Raw genomic sequence first — 19,944 nt, 5'->3', positions numbered from 1 at the left:
AGCTTCCTCTCCTATACCTGTGGTGATATGAATTATGTTCTGATACCTGAGTCCACTTCAGTGATTTGCCTCTGTTCTATATCTTGTTCCACTTTAGTTTAAGAGAAAAAAAATCCTCTCAGAAATGCTTTATGGTTTCAGTCATGGGAATTGTGATGGATGATTCCATCTACATTCAATCCAGTCATTTGGTCAAATCAACTAATACAACATAGTAAATTTATGAACTTGGTGGTTATCTGGGGAATATGTTATCCTGCCAACAGGCAGCACATTTAAACTTTACACTTTTCCCCAGATGGATCCATAGACAAATTGATTCTCTTTATATCCTGCAACGTAGGCACTGAATTCCCAAATGTAAATACATTCCAATTACTTCATCAGACATCACAACAGTTTCTCAGCAATCTCCTCGCCACAGACATGCGACTCCCTCTTCACAACTCCCTCTCACTGGAGTTTACTTCCCTTGCTCGCTACAACTTTATGTATTATCTTTTTCATTCCATATTTCTTTATCACCATGGCAATAGCAATAAATACCACCTTTGGTTTGCTACTTTTTTGTTATAGTTTTGAGCCTGAATATAGGTTTACAGAAATAATGATATAGCATAGAAGAAGCCTCTCTGCCATTGAGCTAGTGTTATCTCTTTAAATGAGCTAACTAATGGGTAACAGTCCTCTCTCTTTTCGCATTGCACTGCAATTTTTATTTCCCCATTTGTGTGTTTATCCGATCTGCTCCTTCAAAAGTTGATGGTGAAACTTGTTCCACAACCTGTTCAGTCATTGCTTTCCAGATCATAAGTACAAGCTATATAAAAACATCTTGTCTCACCCATGGTTCTTTTCCCAGTCACCTTAAAGCAGAGTCTCAAATCAGACTTCTGGAAGGATGAAATCTAAGATAGGTACTTCCTAACAGTTCCAGTATTAAGATAAAATTTGTCCTCTGCCTCAGTAGCTACTGTTACTCAGCTACTCAGTTGTTAACTGGCTGCTAGAATACTCTCCATCCAATTTTTGATTGCATTACCTTCATTGGAAGTAATATTGGAAAGTGATTATCAATGCAGGTCAATGCTATAGTATCCATTTAGCAAAAGGAATCAAAGATATCAAATGAATTAAGATATCGATATAATCAAGAAAAAAACTGTAATATATCTGTGATCACAGTGGAGGATGTAAGATCAGTCTTCCGGAGAGTGAACATGAGGAAATCACCTGGCCCAGATGGTTTCCCTGGCCGTGTGCTCAGGTCTTGTGCTGATCAGCTGGTAGATGTATTTGCGGAGATATTTAACCCCTTCCAGCTTCAATCTCAGGTTCCCACCTGTTTTAAGAAGACCACTATCATCCCGGAACCAAAGAAAAGCAAGATAACATGCCTCAATGACGACCAACCAGTGGCTCTGACATCCACCATCATGAAGTGCTTTGAGGGGTTGGTCACGGCACGCATCAATTCCAGCCTCCCAGACAATCTTGACTCACTGCAATTCGCCTTTCACTGAATCAGGTCTACAGCGGATGCCATCTCCCTGGCCCTACTCTCAGCTCTGGAGCATCTGGACAGGAAAGACACCTATGTTAGAATATTGTTTATTGACTACAGCTCTGCCTTCAATACAATAATCCCAAGCAAGCTTGTCACCAAACTCTGAGACCTAGGACTCAACACTTCCCTCTGTAACTGGATCCTTGACCTTCTAACAAACAGACCGCAATCAGTGAGGATAGGCAGCAATACCTCCGGCATGATTATTCTCAACATTGGTGCTCCAGAAGGCTGCGTCCTCAGCCCTCTACTCTACTCCCTATACACTCATGACTGTGTGGCCAGATTCTGCTCTAACTCCATCTGCAAGCTTGCAGATGATACCACCGTTGTAGGCCATATCTCAAACAGCGATGAGTCAGAGTACAGGAAGGAGATAGAGAGCTTAGTGGAATGGTGTCACGACAACAACCTTTCCCTTAATGTCAACATAACAAAAGAGCTGGTCATTGACTTCAGGAAAGGTGGCAGTGTACATGCACCTGTCTACATCAATAGTGCTGAGGTCGAGAGGGTTGAGAGCTTCAAGTTCTTGGGAGTGAACATCACCAACAGCCTGTCCTGGTTAAATCACGTAGCTGCCACGGCCAAGAAAGTTCACCAGTGCCTCTCCTTCCTCAGGAGGCTAAAGAAATTTGGTTTGTCCCCTTTGACTCTCACCAACTTTTACCGATGCACCATAGAAAGTGTTTTATATGGATACATCACGGCTTAGTACGGCAATTGCTCTGCCCAGGACCGCAAGAAATTGCAGAGAGCTGTGGACACAGCCCAGCGCATCACGGACACCAGCATCTCCTCCTTGGACTCTGTCTTTACCTCTCATTGTCTTGGTGAAGCAGCCAGCATAATCAAAGACCCCACCCACCCAGGACATGCTCTCTTCTCTCCTTTACCATCGGGTAGGAGATACAGGATCCTGAGGGCACGTACCACCAGAGTTAAGGACAGCCTCTACCCCACTGTGATAAGACTATTGAAAGATTCCTTTATACAATGAGATGGACTATGACCTCACGATCTACCTTGTTGTGACCTTGCACCTTATTGCACTGCACTTTCTCTGTAGCTGTGACACTTTACTCTGTACTGTTATTGTCTTTACCTGCACTACATCAATGAACTCTGTATTAACTCAATGTAACTGCACTGTGTAATGAATTGACCTGTATGATCGGTATGCAAGACAAGTTTTTCACTGTACCTCGGTGCAAGTGACAATAATAAACCAATACCAATACCAATACCAATATGAGATTGTTAACAAATTACCAAATGGAATTAACAAATTACAAAAGCAGACAGAAGGTAACAAATTATTTTTTTACTTGTGGTAATAAGGAATTTGTATTGTTGCACTTCATTTCATCATGAATGTATTTCAAGTGCTATCTTTTTCCAGTATTAGGAATAGCCATGTCAAGGTTTTACTGAGTGGGTAGGAGTTATTGATTTTAGTACTGAACAACAACAGGTGTGTTGATCTTGTATGGCATGCAGGGTAAACTTACCAGAATGATATCTAGCTTCCAAGAGTTACAGTTCAAAGAGAGATTACAGAAATGAAAGTTGTGTTCCCTTGAATTTAAACAATTGAGGGAGGGTATGAAGGGAGTTTTCAAGGGAAATTTATAGGATAGAGAGAATGGAGTTGACGGAGGAAAAAAAAACAAAAGGAATTCTGTAAAAAATTTGGAACTCTCCTCCTCAAATGGCAACTGAAGCTAGGACAGTAGTTAATTTTAACTCAGAGTTTGATAAATTTATGTTAATCAAAGATATTAACAGATATGGAGCATTGGTGGGTGGGTGCTATTAAGTTACAAATCATCCACAGTCTTATGGAATGGCAGGACAGACTTAGGGTCTAAATGACCTTTTCCTGCTTATTGGTTTTTGTGCTTTGCTTCAACAACCCAAGTGAACCACAGTGAATTGGATCTGAAGTGAGATCAGTGAATTTCGTGCATCTTACTGAAATGTCTCCCCAGATGCATAAAGACTGAGTATTCAAAAGAGGTGGTGGTTCATTTGCAAGGCAGAACACTTATAACAGTTTACATGTTGAGTCATCAAGCTCTCACTATAGACTCTGTATTTCAGACAGTGTCATAGTTATTTTGTTGAAAAGCAGACACACTGAATAATTCTCCTGTTCAACACTATCATTCCATGACCCTGTATGTAGATACACTGCAGTGCTCAACTTCAGCTTTAAAAGAAAGTTTTTTTTTGTCTGTACCATATTAACACTCTCAATGCATTATATACATTTAATAGACAATAGCTATAGATCTAGTAATTAAGAACCTTGGAGCAATTTTGGAGTCTTCAGGATCCCCATAATGTTTCCATAATAAGTTTACTTTTGGACCATTTGCTTCTGGATTTGAAATTAAATAAGGTTCTAGTTCTTTGTCAGACTTGTGTGGATTTGACCCTTCACTTCCTGAAGTCCACTCAGACACAATTTCATGATTGACCGAGTCACCAACCAGACTTGGTTCATCACGAACAGAGACTGTTTGACCCGGTGAACACAAATTCCATAGCCAATTTAAGCCAAATATCTCTTGTTCTGTAAACCTCTGCCCTGGTTTCCACCTGCCACTTGAGTGAGCTGAACTCAGTGAGGAGCAAGGTGGGAAGCTAAACTCACAAATGGGCTAATTTTGTTTGAATACTTATTCCTTCTAATTAGTGTCAAAGCAATGATTTTGACTCAAATACATCTGTTCAGCTCTCAAAGAGAAATTTGCTTGAACAAAGCTCAAAGTTTCTCTTTATCAAAACCCTGTTTTGTGTGAGGCTGTTCTGTACTTCAGCAAGGCATCAGCCAAGTGACATTTCATCCTGAGTTTTGAATATCCCTGAGACACTTATTTCTTGAGAGCTTCTTGAGAGTTATTCAGATTCAATTTGCAATTGTTCCATTTGAAGCCACATGAAGGAAAAAGAGCATGTTTGATTCCATTCCATTTTTTAAAATTTGAAAACTGATTAGACTGAAATTGGGAGTCTTTGTCAGAAATAAGCTCATAGAGTCATAGACTCATAGAGTCATTTAGCACAGAGATAGGCCCTTTGGCCCACAATAGCCTAGCCATCCATCAAGTATTCCATTTACACTCGTTCTATTTACCAGCACTAGGTCTGTAGCCTCCTATGCCTTGGCGATTCAGTTGCTCATCTAGATATTTGTTAAGTGTTCTGAGAGTACCTGTCTCCACCACTCACTCTTGCAATGTATTCCTTTTTCCAACACTTTCAGGTGAAAATGTTCTTCCTCAGATCCCTTTTATCTTTTACCAGGCATGGTAGTGTAGCGGTTAATGTAATGCTTTACAGAGCCAGCGACCTGGGTTCAATTCCGGCTGCTGTCTGTAAGGAGTTTGTTCTCCCCGTGTCTGCATGGGTTTCCTCCAGGTGCTCCAGTTTCCTCCCACATTCCAAAGGTGTATGGGTTAGGAAGTTGTGGGCAGGCTATGTTGGCATCAGAAGCGTGGCGACACTTGCGGGCTGCCTCCAGAACACTCTACGCAAAAGATGTATTTCACTGTATGTTTCGATGTACATGTGACAAAGAAAGAGATCTTATCTTATCTTATACCTCTTACCTTAAACCTATGCCTCCTATTTTTAAATGCCTCTGTTAAAAGGAAAGGTTTCTTACTATCTACCCTGTTTATGTCCCCCATAATTTTGTATACATCTACCAATCACCATCAGCTTCTTCTGCTCAAAGGAAAATAAACCTATCCAGTCTCTCTTTATAACTGAGATGCTCCATCTCAGGCAATCTCTTCTGTACCCTATCCAGTGCAATTGCATCCTTCCTATAGTGTCAAGATCACAACTGTACACAGTACTCTAGCTGTTGTCTAACCAATGTTTTATAAAGTTATGCCATAACACATCTGCTCTTATATTCTATGCCCCATATAATGAAGTCACAGATCCTGTATGCCTTCTACACTGCCTTATCGACCTGTGCTGCCACCTTTAAAGATCCTTGGGCTTGTACACCAAAATCTTACACTTCCTCAACAAACCCTAGGGCTCTCTCATTCATTCTGTCTGTCCTACCTCCCAAAGTGCATCACCTCACATTTACCAGGATTAAAGTCCACCTGCTATTTTTCTGCCAACTGATCAATGTTATCTCATATCTTATGATTATCCTCCTCACTATCACCACCACTAACTTTTGTGTCATCTGCAAATCATAGTAATCATACCTCTGTAGCGACTCACCGTCCGAGCAAGTGAACTGGCTCGGCGGTCAGGTCGCGTGTCGTCAGAGTGGCGAGGTCCAAGATGGCGTTGGGCTTTTGTCTTCCCCGAGCGACAGGGAGAACCCGCGCGCGGGAAAGGTTTGGTGACGTAGTGTATATGTCATTTCCGTTTTCGGTGGGCGGGAACAGTCTCTCTTAAAAGGCCTGCACAAGGCGGGAAAATAAACCAGTTCTTGTTCTGCAACCCATTGACTAGTGTCTTGTTTTCATATCACAGTAGCAGCAGCTACATTGGTGACACCGACGGTCCAAATGGATTTTGGACCCACACAATGGATGACAACGCAGCAGCCAACGCAGTGGCACTCAAGCTGCCCACCTTTTGGACGCTTCGTCCCAGCGTCTGGTTCGACCAGGCCGAAGCACAATTCCACCTTCGGCAGATCACCTCCGACTCCACAAAGTACTACCATGTGGTCAGCTCTCTGGACCAGGAGACAGCCGCCCAGGTCGGAGACTTCATCCAGTCTCCTCCGGAGGAGGATCAGTACCCAGCTTTCAAAGACCTTCTGATTCAGACCTTTGGCCTCTCCCGTCGCAAGCGCGCGGCCCAACGGCACAACGATACGGACTTTCGGTACCCGTACACTTCAATTACGATTCGGCGGCAGCCGTTTTACCTGGACCTTTACCCTTGCCGCCGTCATCCGACCACTCCTAGGAGCCGATTTCCTTCGGGCCCACAGCCTGTTAGCCGACCTGCGAGGGAAGCAGCTAGTGCACTCCAGAACTTTCCAAGCCTACCCCCTAGGAGAAGCCAGCCTACCAGCCCCGTGCCTGGACTCCATTTCCCTGTCTGGCAACGAGTTCACCAAGCTCCTAGCTGAGTTCCCATCAGTTTTGGAACTTCAGTTTACAAATTCGATGCCCAAACACGGGGTGCAGCACCACATCATTACCACAGGGCCACCCCTTCATGCCGAGCACGACGACTACCTTCAGACAAGCTCTGCCTGGCAAAGGAAGAGTTCTGTCGCATGGAAGAGCTGGGGATCGTTCGCAGGTCAGACAGCCCCTGGGCCTCCCCCCTGCACATGGTCCCCAAAGCCACCGGCGGGTGGAGGCCCTGCGGCGACTACCCCAGGCTGAATGACGCCACCATCCCGGACCACTACCCCATCCCTCACATCCAGGGCTTCGCGGCAAACCTACATGGGGCCTGCATCTTCTCCAAGGTGGACCTCGTTCGGGGATACCACCAACTCCCGGTCCACCCAGATGACATCCCCAAAATTGTGATTATCACCCCATTTGGCCTCTTCGAGTTCCTTCAAATGCCGTTTGGCCTTAAGAACGCCGCGCAGACTTTCCAGCAGCTGATGGACGCGGTAGGCCGAGGCCTGGACTTCGTGTTCATTTACTTAGATGACATACTAATCACCAGCCGTGACCGCGAAGAACACCTTTCCCACCTCCGCCAACTGTATTCCCGTCTCCGTGATTTCGGCCTCATGATCAACCTGGCCAAGTGCCAATTCGGACTTGACTCTATCGATTTCCTCGGCCACAGAATCACCAGCGACAGAGCAACACCCCTACCCGCCAAGGTAGGCGCTATCCGCCATTTTGCCCGTCCCAACACAGTCAAAGGCCTGCAGGAATTCCTGGGGATGGTCAACTTTTACCATTGGTTCATCCCTGCAGCAGCCCATATCATGCCCCCTTTGTTCTTGCTGATGGCTGGTAAGGGCAAGGACATCGCCTGGAAGGACGAGGCTGCAGCTGCTTTCGTTAAGGCCAAGGACGCCCTGGCAGACGCCACGATGCTTGTACACTCTAGGACAGACATCCCAACTGCCCTCATGGTGGACGCATCCAACACCGCCATTGGTGGAGTACTGGAACAACTAATCAAAGGTCGTTGGCAACCCTTGGCATTTTTCAGCAGGCACCTTAGACCACCTGAACTGAGATACAGCGCTTTTGATCGGGAACTTCTAGCACTGTACCTGGCGGTCCGGCATTTCCAGTGCTTTTTAGAAGGCAGGCCTTTCACTGCTTTCACTGACCGTAAGCCTTTGTCCTTCGCCTTCTCCAAAGTCTCCGATCCCTGGTCAGTTCATCAGCAGAGACATTTGTCCTACATTTCCGAATTCACAACAGATATCCAACATGTCTCCGGAAAGCACAATGTCATTGCTGACGCACTTTCCAGACCGACCATCCACAGCCTGTCCCTGGATGTCGACTACACGGCCCTGGCTGACGCACAGCAAGCCGACGACGAGCTGCCCAGCTACAGAACCGCAGTCTCGGGCCTGCAGCTCCAAGATTTCTTAGTCAGTCCAAGTCAGCAGACCCTCCTTTGCGACATCGCAACAGGTCAGCCCCGCCCTATAGTTCCTGCAGCCTGGCGGAAACACGTTTTCAACTCGATACACGGGTTGGTGCACCCGTCCATCAGATCAACTGTCCGACTGGTCACCAGCAAGTTCGTCTGGCATAGCCTGCGCAAACAGGTCAGTGAGTGGGCCAGGACTTGTCCGCACTGCCAGACGTCAAAAATCCAATGACACACCAAGGTCCCGCCACAGCAGTTCGAGCCTACCCGTAGAAGGTTTGACCACATCCACATCGACCTCGTTGGTCCTCTGCCAGTTTCAAGAGGAGCCCGGTACCTCCTTACCATCATGGACCGGTTCACGAGGTGGCCAGAGGCAACCCCTCTATCTGATACCACGACTGATTCCTGCGCCCGGGCACTGCTCACAACTTGGATCTCACATTTTGGTGTTTCAGCCCACATCACTTCAGACAGGGGCACCCAGTTTACCTCCAGCCTCTGGTCTGCATTAGCGAACATGCTGGGGACACAGCTGTACATCACCACGGCCTACCACCCTCAATCAAATGGGTTAGTGGAAAGCTTCCACCGTCATCTAAAATCAGCCTTGATGGCCAGCCTGAAGGGTCCTAACTGAGTCGACGAACTGCCTTGGGTCCTGCTTAGCATACGCACTGCCCCCAAGGAAGATCTCCACGCTTCGTCAGCTGAACTCATGTATGGGGCACCCTTGGTCATCCCAGGGGATTTCATACCCACCCTTCGGGGCCAAGAGGAACAACCCACGGCAGTCCTGGAAAGACTGCACGAGAGGCTCGGCAACTTGGCACCGATTCCCACTTCACGGCATGGTCAAGCCCCATCCTGTGAGCCCAAGGAACTACAAGACTGTAAGTTCGTTTTCATTTGCAGAGGCACGCCTTGGGCACCGTTGCAATGACCATACAAGGGGCCATTCCAGGTCATCAGGAATAATGGGTCCACCTTTATTTTGGACATTGGGGGCAAGGAAGAGTTCTTCACGATGGACCGCCTCAAACCGGCCCATTTAGATCTACAACAAACGGTCGAGGTTCCAGCACTGCAATGCAGAGGCTGACCTCCTAAGCAACGGCTAACACAGCCCATTAACCTTGGTGACCATATCGCCGGTTCTGGGGGGGGGGGGGGGGGGTTGTTTAGCGACTCACCGTCCAAGCAAGCAAACCGGCTCAGCAGTCGGTTCGCGCGTCGTCGGAGCAACGAGGCCCAAGATGGCGTTGGGCCTTCGTCCTCCCCAAGCAACAGGGAGAACCCGCGCATGGGAAAGGTTTGATGACGTAGCGTATACATCATTTTTTTTTCTGTGGGCGGGAACAGTCTCTTTTAAAAGGCCCATGCAAGGCAGGAAAATAAACCAGTTCTTGTTCTGCAACCCATTGACTAGTGTCTTGTTTTCACATCGTGGTAGCAGCCATTACACCTCCTACATTATATCTAATTTGTCAATGTATATGACATGAGTAAGGGTCTAAGCAGTGCTCCATATGATACATCACATTGCACTGGCTTCTCATCACAAAATCAACCTTCCACCATGACCCTCTGTCTCCTATTACCGACCCACTTTTGCCAACTTGCCCTGGATTCCATGGGTACTAATCTTTTTGGATCAATCTGCCATGGGGGACCTTGTCAAAGGCCTTACTGAAATCTATGCAACCTACATAAACTGCACTGTCGTCAACTCTATATTTCATTCCCTCTTCAAAAGATTCAGTCAAATTGGTCTGACAGGATGTCCTCCTAACAAAACCATACTGACTCTCTTTGATCAATTCTTACCTTTCAGAGTGTATATTAATCCTGTTCCTCAGAATTTTTTCCAGTAACTTCCCTACCATTTTAAACTCATCAGCCTTTAACTTCCTGGCTTATCCCTGCTGCCCTTCTTGAATAAGGATACTACATTTGCTGTCCTCCAGTCATTTGGAACCTCAACTGTGGGCAGTAAAGATTTAAATGTATCTGTCAGGGCCCTAGCTATCTCCACTCTTGCTTCCCTGGAATCTGGAATACATCTTATCCAGCCTTGAAGATCTGTATATCTTTGTGCCCACTAAGATATCTAATAACTGTCTTCCAGGTTCTGTACAACATCTTTAAACAAGACAGCTTTCATCTTGCATGACACAGGAGAATGTGTCAGTGGACCATTTGCCATTGGGCCAGATGTTTCTATCAGGACTATTGTTTACTTATGCTCGCATTTTATCTCAATGTCACTTTCTCCTTCATCCTCCAGAATATGAAATACCATTAGTCCCTGTAAATTGCTCCTCGTGTACAGGTGAGTGGAAGAATATGGAGGAGTTGATGAGAATGTGGGGAGAATGAATAAAATGGGATTAATGTAAGATTAGTACAAATGGGTGCTTGATGGTCAGTGTGGTCACTGTGGGCTAAAGGACCTGTTTCCATGCTGTAATTCTCCATCACTCTATAACATGTCCATTCATTTGCTATATGATATAATTGATTCTCAAGTTTGGGTGTACACACTTAGACACTTGATATTGCTATTTGGGGCAGCCAGGTTAAGTCCTTCCACAGCTAAATTTAGTGCATGTAATAGTCCATGATAGGCCAGTACCACAGTTCTCTGCTACTGTGGCTTGTTGTGTTGTGGTCTTTGGTTGGTACAGACAGAGTCCATGGATAAATGAGTTTCCATGAATATGGCTGCAGGAAAACACTGAACTAAATCTGCTTCATTGCTACAAAATCACATAAAACTTGCCAAGTGACAGTCATAATTTTTGTTCAATAAATCCCAAGGCAAAATGATCTGTGATCCCATTCTCATTATTAATTTGTAATGTCTTCACAAATGCACCGAGGCATCGTATATATGTACATTAAAAGAGGTAAGACAGAAACTTAACTTTTACACAGGTAGAATCTTCAAGCTCCTGCTACAGACTTGCTTGGTTTAGTCAGTTCATTGTTAGGTTGTTAGAAACCTGGCACAACACATTGCTCTCCTGTTCAACATGATCACAGAATGTCCCTGCTTGTACAAGAGACTGCAGATGTTGAAGTCTGGAGCAGCAAACAATCTCCAGTTCTTCCAACAGATTGTTTGTGGTACCTGCATGTGATACAATACACTTATCATTACTTTATCTGTCAATACTCTGAGCTGATGAAGTGAAGCTCACTCTGAGGAAAATAATTACTACTTTCAAATAATGGCTCTGTATGAATGCTCCAGATATTTCAGTGGTCGGAGAGAATTTGGCATGAAAAACTAGAAATTCTTCCCTTGCAAAAATGACATGAGAAAGATTGGAATATACAACAGCTTTTCTTCATAAATTTGGTGATGCTGGTCATTCAAATTTCCAATTCTGCAGCATTTACAGTACATGGAGGTAATCACAATATTTAATGACCAAGTCTCCAACTTGGATCCACATAAAACTACCTCTCACGATGAAGATCTGAAGGATGAAGGCATAGTGGGGAAATTATTCCTCTTGAGGCCAAGGCATCTGCCTGCCCAAGACAGTGATGACACCTGTCAACTCTCCAACGCTATGTTACTGTGATTAATAAAGGCAGACATCATCAGAAATCTTCCTGCCTCAAGTCAAGAACTGCTGGCTTGGTGAGAGTTTGATACTGCAGGGTTTAAATGCCTGCAGCAATCTATATGACAAGCCTTAACCATGGGAAAATCAAATTTTAACTTTATGCGATTTTATGAATTCTCAAAAGCTGTTAGCCGATTTCCTGGGGTTTGTATTGCAACAAAAGTGCTGTTGGTTTGGTGACAGTAACTTCCATATCATTTGACCCTATATGGCTTTAAACAATGTTTTCATATACATCAACCTCTAATAGTATTGGTGATATGCAACTGTCATAGTGTTTTCTACTTAATGAAAGACAATTTACTTAACCTGAATCTTAACCAGAAAAGAAGAAAGAATCTTATTTCTGCAGTGCCTTTCAAGTCCTTTTCAGAGCATTCCCAAGTGCTCACTGCAATTAAAGTATTGTTGAAATGTAGCTCTCTTTTCAGGTAGGAACTGTGACAGCCAATTTGCACACAGCAAGCCATACTGAAGTACAGACCAGGTAATCAGTTGTAGGAATGTTGATTGAAGGATGCATACTGGCTAGGACATCAGGGATAATTCACCTGCTCTCCTTCAAATGAGTGGCATGAGTTATTTTTACATCCTAGTGGGTCTAGGTGTAAGGTCTCAATCCAAAGGACAGCACATGGAGCAGTCAGTAACTCTTCAGAAATGCACTGCTGGGTCAGATTAGATTTTTCTGCTCAATTCATTAAAATGTGATATAATTCCCCAGATTTTTGGCGTAGGGGTATGTTACAGCTGGCATTTAAGTTGAGCAGAGTTGTAAACATCTTGGCCAAGCATCTGACTATCCCGAGAGTGCTCTAACTTCATGGAGAATATCTAATCCTTACACTACCTGCAACTCTTGGTCTACAGCTAGATATGCCCAAATACACATTTGTTGAGTCAATGTATTAAACTATTTATTTTCAGTTCTAACCCTTTGGCCACTATCTCTGTTCCACAAGCACTGCCCATTGAATTTAAGACATATAGGCCAGGTGGTCTTGAGATCTTTATACGTGAGCCTGGAAATTCAACTCAACCATGCACAACAAAAAATGCTACGCAGATAAAGATTGCATTAACATGGTGTTAACCAATTTTGTGTATATTATGAATGACTCAGTCGGTAGTAAAGTCTGAACATATGCGAGAACTGTGTGTGGCCTTGCAATTTTTTCTGGTTTCAGACTTTCTCAAATGATATCAACATTACAACAAAACACAAAATTCATTTCTGATTGAGATTGTCAACCACGTTGGCCTGAACCAGGATCACTGCAGTTCACTTGCAGAAGAACAATGATCAATGCACCTGACAGCTCAAATGAGATTATTTAAAGGGCCAGACGCATCTCTCCCACTGCCACAGGCAGAAAGCGGCACAACTATTTGCCTTAGAAACCTCAATTAGACTGACCCAAAGTGGGATCTCAGTCACCATGCCCCAGGTGGATTCAGCAAGTTCCCTCAGAATCAAGTTAGGTACTAGTTAGGCAGAAATGCCAGAGATCGTCCTGCAAAAAGAGAAGATTTTCTGAACATGCAAATTAGGAGCAGGAATTGTCCACTCAGCCCTTTGAGCTTGCTTTACTATTTAATAAAGTCATGGCTGATCTGTTTGTATTCTCAGCTCTGCATTTTCATTTACCCCCCAATAATGTTTACTGTTTTGCTCATCTAGTATCTAACTATGTCTGCCTGTCCCAAAACATTATTAGGGTGCTCCCTGCTGTACACCACTCAGTGTTGAAAACAGAGGGCCTTGGGGGTCAAACAGTAATAGAAGAGTAGGAATATGGTACAGCCACAGGGCACAGAGCCCTAGTTTCCAAACCATCAATAAGAAGGTTGGGTGAGCTAGGGCTTTTCTCTTTGGAGAGAAGGAGAATGAGAGGTGACTTGATAGAGGTGTACAAGATGATAAGAGGCATAGATCGAGTGGACAGTCAGAGACTTTTCCCCAGGGTGAAAATGGCTAACACAAGGGGGCATAATTTTAAGGTGATTGGAGGAAGCTATAAGGGTCAGAGGTAAGTTTTTTATGCAGAGAGTGGTGGGTGCATGAAATGCACTGTTGGCAGAGGTTGTGGAGGCAGATACATTAAGGATATTTAAGAGACTCTTAGATAGCCACATGAATGATAGAAAAATGGAGTGCTCTGTGGGAGAATAGGGTTAGATATATATTAGAGCAGGATAAAATGCCGGTACAACATCGTGGGCTGAAGGGCCTGTACTGTGCTGTAAAGTTTTATGTTCTATGTTCTATGTGAGTAAAGAATGGACCTTCAAACAGGCACAGTGGACAATATAGCCACAGGAATAACTTTCTCCTCCACCCACAGTGTATGGTTAATTGGAGCTGCAAGAAATTTAATGAATTTACTGGATCATATAAGAAATAACTAGACAACTATTCCTCCAAGAAATCCACATCTATATGGGTTTGGTTCTTACAAGCCCTCCTCCTCTTGATATGTCAAGAACTTATTTATATCACTCAACCCTTTACACAACAGCCTCTAGCTGAGGAAGTAAGGGTTAAGAAACTGTGACTAACTGTAACTATACACATAGCTGATGGAAAAATACCTCGCAAGCAAGAACACGCAAGCCACTGATTCATGGATAAGTGATAATTACTGTGTCCGGAACCTTGGCTGCAGACCAGTTATGCTAGACAATCAGGGTGGTGGGTGCAATAAACAACAAGTGGGAAGCTTGTCCTAAACAATGAGCGTGATACCTGTCTTTGAATCTCTTGATTGTAAATCAATTATATTGGACAATGGGTGCGATGTCTGTCTTTGGATCTCTGAGACTTAACCGAAACTCGCGGAGCCGAATTCATTAAGTGTGCTTGACAATATCTGTATAAATTTCTGTCTGCTCCTTTGGACTGTGGAGACCTCCGATAAAGACTCTACGTGAGAGTTTGAGGAGAATTCTCCCACAGTATACTGCTAATACATGTGTTTTAACAGAATTATTCTGTGGCACTGTGCTTCTTTGCAGCAGACAGGAGTGGGAACTTAAAATCGGGACAACAGAGCTGTATGTGAATAAGAACATCCATAACATAATGTGTGAGTGTATTAATCCAGATAAAATCTTCAAGGTAGGTCAATGCAGGATGTTTTTATCTGTCAGAACCCTGCTGACATTCGGATCTGACAATTATTCATTGCATCAAAAGATAATCTTCTTCATGAAGAATATGGCCCATAATACAAGAGAAAGAGAAATTGCAAAATAAGGAAAATTTATTTACCTAGAATCTTCCAAGACCTCTGGATATCCTAAATCACTTTACATGCAGTGGGGTGCCTTTGAAATTGTCAATTTTCATGTGATAATGCAGAGAATATCTTGTGCATTTGATTGAGGGTTAAGTATTGATCAGGAATTCAAGGATAAACTGTGTGCTTTCATTTGAAATAGCTGCCATGGGATCTTCCCGATCCACCTACAGGAGCAATCAGGAATGCCAAGTCTCATTCAAAAGGTGGCATGTCCAACGATGCAGCATGCCATTAGTTTGCATTGGGAGGCTCAGTCTGGACTATTATGGTCAGGTATGGAGCAGGACTTGAACCACAGCCTTCTGCCACAGACTCAGAAGAACTATCAACTGAGCCACACCAGTATGCTATCAATTGTGGGGTGTTCTTTGCTATTTGATGAGGGCACGCAGGACGATATGCTGATCAACTGGTTGGCATGCAGAGGACATCACTAAGGGCAAGTGCCAGCTGTGTGCACATCACAACATTCCACTTCCTATCTTCTCGTACTGTTGAACAATAGATACATTGCAAGCAAATTATATCATGAAATTTCTGCCTACTGAAAATCTTGTGCAATTTGATTCTTGGCAATGTATTCTGTCACACCTGCCATCTCCTTTATAATTCCACAGTACTGTTACTTAAACATGAAATCAAACAAAACTTTACCACCCATGTTTTAACCATCAAATTCTGTTCACCGTCATCCCTTTTTTGCTCACTGACATTAGCTCCTATTCAGGCAACACAGTAATTTTTAAATGTACATCCTTAACTTTAAATCTGCCCGTGCACTTGCAACTTCTTACCTCTGAATCTCCTCTGGCCCTATAAACTTCTAAGATCTCCACATATTTTATCATCCTGAATTTTAATTGCTCCAGCCTTGGCTGTCGTGCCTTTGAAAACTGAGGACCTAAACTCAGGGCTTTTGTTTTGAAATGTGTTTACCTCTCCATCATTTTCTCCAATGGAACACTCTTTAATACCTACCTCATGTTCTAAAGTCTACATACAGACATACTAACATGTGAATTCAGAGCAAGAGTAGGCCATTCAGTTCCTCAGACCTGTTCTGCCACTTAACAAGTTCATGGCTGATACGACTGTAATTCTTATCTATCCCATGTGGCTCCAGTATAATATTTTGTTTGAAAATGCTCTTGCCTTATGAAAATATACCACTTTAAGACTGCATAAATGCTGACTTTTGTTCAGATGCCAGTGGCAGGAGAGGAGGAATGAGGTCAAAGGAATGAATGAGGAATGAGTGCAAAGTTTTGCATTTTGGAAAGTTAAGGCAAGGCAGCACTTACACAGTAAAATGGCAGGGCCCTGAAGAGAGTTGTAGAACAGAGAAACTAGGGGCACGAGTACATAATTTCCTGAAAGTGGCAACATAGGTAGACATGATGGTGAAGAAGGCTTGCCTTCAGTGGTCAGGGCACTGAGTACAAGAGCTGAGATATCATGTTACAGGTATACTAGACGTTGGTGAGACCACACTTAGAGTATTGTGATTGCCTAGCTATAGGAAGGATTCCATTAAGCTGGAAAGACTGCAGAAAAGATTCACAGGAATGTTACCAGGCTGGAGGGCTTGAGTTATAAGAAACAGCTAAATAGACTGGGGCTTTTTTTCTCCCTGGAGCATAGTAGGCTGAGGGGTGAGCTTGTCGAGGTACATCAAATAAAGAGGAGCATAGATAAGGTCGATGGTCATGTCTTCTTCCAAGGGTAGGGGAGTTTAAAACTAAAGGGCATAGGTTTAAGGTGAGAGAGAAAGGATTTAAGGGGGACCTGAGGGGCAAGTTTTTCATACATAGGATGATGTGTATACGGAATGAGCAGCCAGAGGATGTGGTAGAAGCAGGCACAATTACAAAGATATTTAGACAGGTACATGGATAGGAAAGGTTTAAAGGGATATGGACCCAATGCAGACAAATGAGAATAACTCAAGTAGGCAACTTGGTCAAGTTTTTTTGTTGTACCTGTACTGCACCATATTTGTGCACAGGACAATAAACTCGACTCGACTTGGTTTGATTGGTTTAACTTGGTCAGCATGGACAAGTTGGGCCAAAGGGCATGTTTTTGTGCTGTATGACTCTGTTAGTCAGATTCTGCTGATATTGTCTTGCTGATGCAGTTTCAGAATTGCCACGGATCACCCTCTTCAAAAGCATCCAGTTGACTGCTGCTTCACAGGGATTACCAAAATGATTAACTCATTCTCCAGCCTCTAACCTGATGGCAAAACTGGAGTACTATCCTCACCCTCTCACAACGAAAGTGGAGCTGCTCCCAACCAGATTCATAGCCTTTAGGGTAAGTGTTGAGCTTTCCAAAGTCAAATCTGCCATCTACTATCCCTGTCTTTGACAGGAAGTGCACAATAGTTCCTCCTGCAGCAGTATCACAGCAATTAGATTATATCTGGCATTTTATGGATGTCTTCCAGATGGTGTCAGGGTGCTGATTAGGAATGCTCGGTCACTAAGGACAAAGGGGCAGTAAGGATTAGCAAGATAGTAATCTCCATTAATGGATACAAGGCACACACTATGAGGTTAGTAACACGTGGAACCATTTAGAGTGTGAAAGATAACTTCTGCAGCCATTCATTTCAGAATGTGAATAATATTCAAGGACAAAGAGGAAGACTATCCTTATCAGGTCCTTGAAGTATAATGCAGAGAACGGTGAGGTTTTCCACATTGGTAGGAAGAATAGAAAAGCAGAATATTACTTTGATTGTGTGGTACTATTACATGCTGTAGTTCAGTAAGATGTTGTTCAGCAGTCCTCATAGATAAGGACATTTACAAGGACATAACACATTAACAGAGTGTGTGAGAACATGACAGATAGAATATAATTGGGAGGTCATCCACTTCAGTACATATAAGAGAAAATAAAGGGCATCTTTAAATGGTAGAAAATTAAGCAATGTTAATGATCAAAAGTACTTGTATACAAATCACTGGAAAGCAACATCTGAGTGCAATAAGCAATTAGAAGGGCAAACGATATGTTAGCCTTTTTACAAGGGGTTTTGAATACAGGAGTAAGGAAGTCATACTCCAATTGCTTAGAGCTGTATTGAGACTGCAGCCAGAATATTGTGCGCAGTTGTCATCTCCATACCTAAGGAAGCATGTATCTGTTATAAAGGAAGTGCAGTGAAGATTCACTATTCTATTTCCAAGGATTGTAGGCTTTCTGTATAAGGATAGATTGAGTGAACTGGGAATGTTATTCACTGGAGTTCAGAATAATAAGGGGAGATGTCATTGAGACTTACAAAATCCCTACAGGGCTTGACAGTCTGGTTGCAGGGAGGATGTTTCTCCCGACAGAAGATTTCAGAACCAGTGGTCGCAGTTTCATATAAAGGACTGTTTAGAACTGAAATGAGGAGACAGTTTTGTACTCAATGGATCGTGAATCTGTGGCATTCTCTATCCCAGAGGGCTGTGGAAGCTCATCATTGAGTTAATTCAAAACAGTCCATAGATTTCTGGACAATAAGAGAGTCAGAAGATACATAAAGTTACGTGGGTACAGTAAGTAATTAGGAAGCTTAATAAAAAGTTGTTCTTTCTTGCAAGAGGGATGGAGTGTAATAAAGAGGGAAAAACTGCTACATCTATACAAGGCATTACTGAGATCACACTTAGAGTAATGCACACGTTTCTGGAATTTTTATTTAGGGAAGGATATACCTACTTTGATACAGTCCAAAGATTCCAGGTATGAAGGGATTATCTAAGGGCCTTATATTCATTGGAATTTGGACACATTTAGAGGTGAACATCAAAATATGCAAGGTCCTGAGGGAGCTCGACAGGAGAGATGCTGAGAAAATGTTTCCCTCATGAGGGAATTTCAAACCAGGGCACGTTGTCTCAGGGCAAGGGGCTGCTCATTTAAGACTGAGGTGAGAAGGACTTTCTTTTCTCAGTGAGCTGTGAATATTTGGAAATCTCTTTCACTGAGAGCTGTGGAGGCTCAGTCATGAAGTGTATTCAATGCTGAGATAGATATTTCTTTGACTTGTGAATCATGTGCTATGGAGAGGAAACACAAAAATGTATTTAAGATCAGCTCAGTCACAAGCTTATTGAGGGCCCGCATGACTCAATTGTGTCCCTTTTTCTTATGTTCTTATGTCATTGAGCTTTTCATAGCAGCAATGTATCATCTGTGGCTCAGTGGATCCCACTTTTGGCTCTGATGCCATAAATTGCGGGTTCAAGTCTGGCTCCAAGCTTTATGCAAGATAATCCGGGCTGACATTTGACTGCTATGGTGGTAGTTTACTGCATTGTTGTAAGCAATACTTTTCAACTGAAATGCTGAAATCAGACCCAGTCTGATGTCTTTCTTTCTTAAGTTATGTTTTGTCTGCAATCTTATGGAATCAATTCGGTGGTACTCAAGGTGACTGCTAACTTCCATCACATGACACAGAAGGGTTCCTCTTGATGACATAGGCGGTCTTTAAGCCCATCAAGACTGTCAGCCTCCAGAGCAATCCTATCTAATTCATTGCCCCACTTATTTCCCTGCAACCTGTGCTCTCTCACATCCCCATCAATTCCACCACCCCCACCCACCCCACCTACACTACGAGTAATTCACAGGAGCTAATTAACCAATCAACTAGCACAACTTTGGGATATGGTAAGAAACTGGAGCCATCTCAGTCTCAGGGAGAGCGTACAAGTGCCACACAGGGCTTGAGGTCAGGTTCAAACTCTGGCTCCTAGAGGTTTGATGCAACAGCACTACCTGCTGCATCACCTCACCACACCTCCAGCTCACCCAACAGCTTCTCTATCCTTTGTTGCTACTTCTTTGTGAACAAGGA

This window comes from Pristis pectinata, chromosome 7, assembly GCF_009764475.1.
Source record: "Pristis pectinata isolate sPriPec2 chromosome 7, sPriPec2.1.pri, whole genome shotgun sequence".
NCBI lineage: Eukaryota > Metazoa > Chordata > Chondrichthyes > Rhinopristiformes > Pristidae > Pristis > Pristis pectinata.
This window is presented reverse-complemented; position numbering follows the sequence as displayed.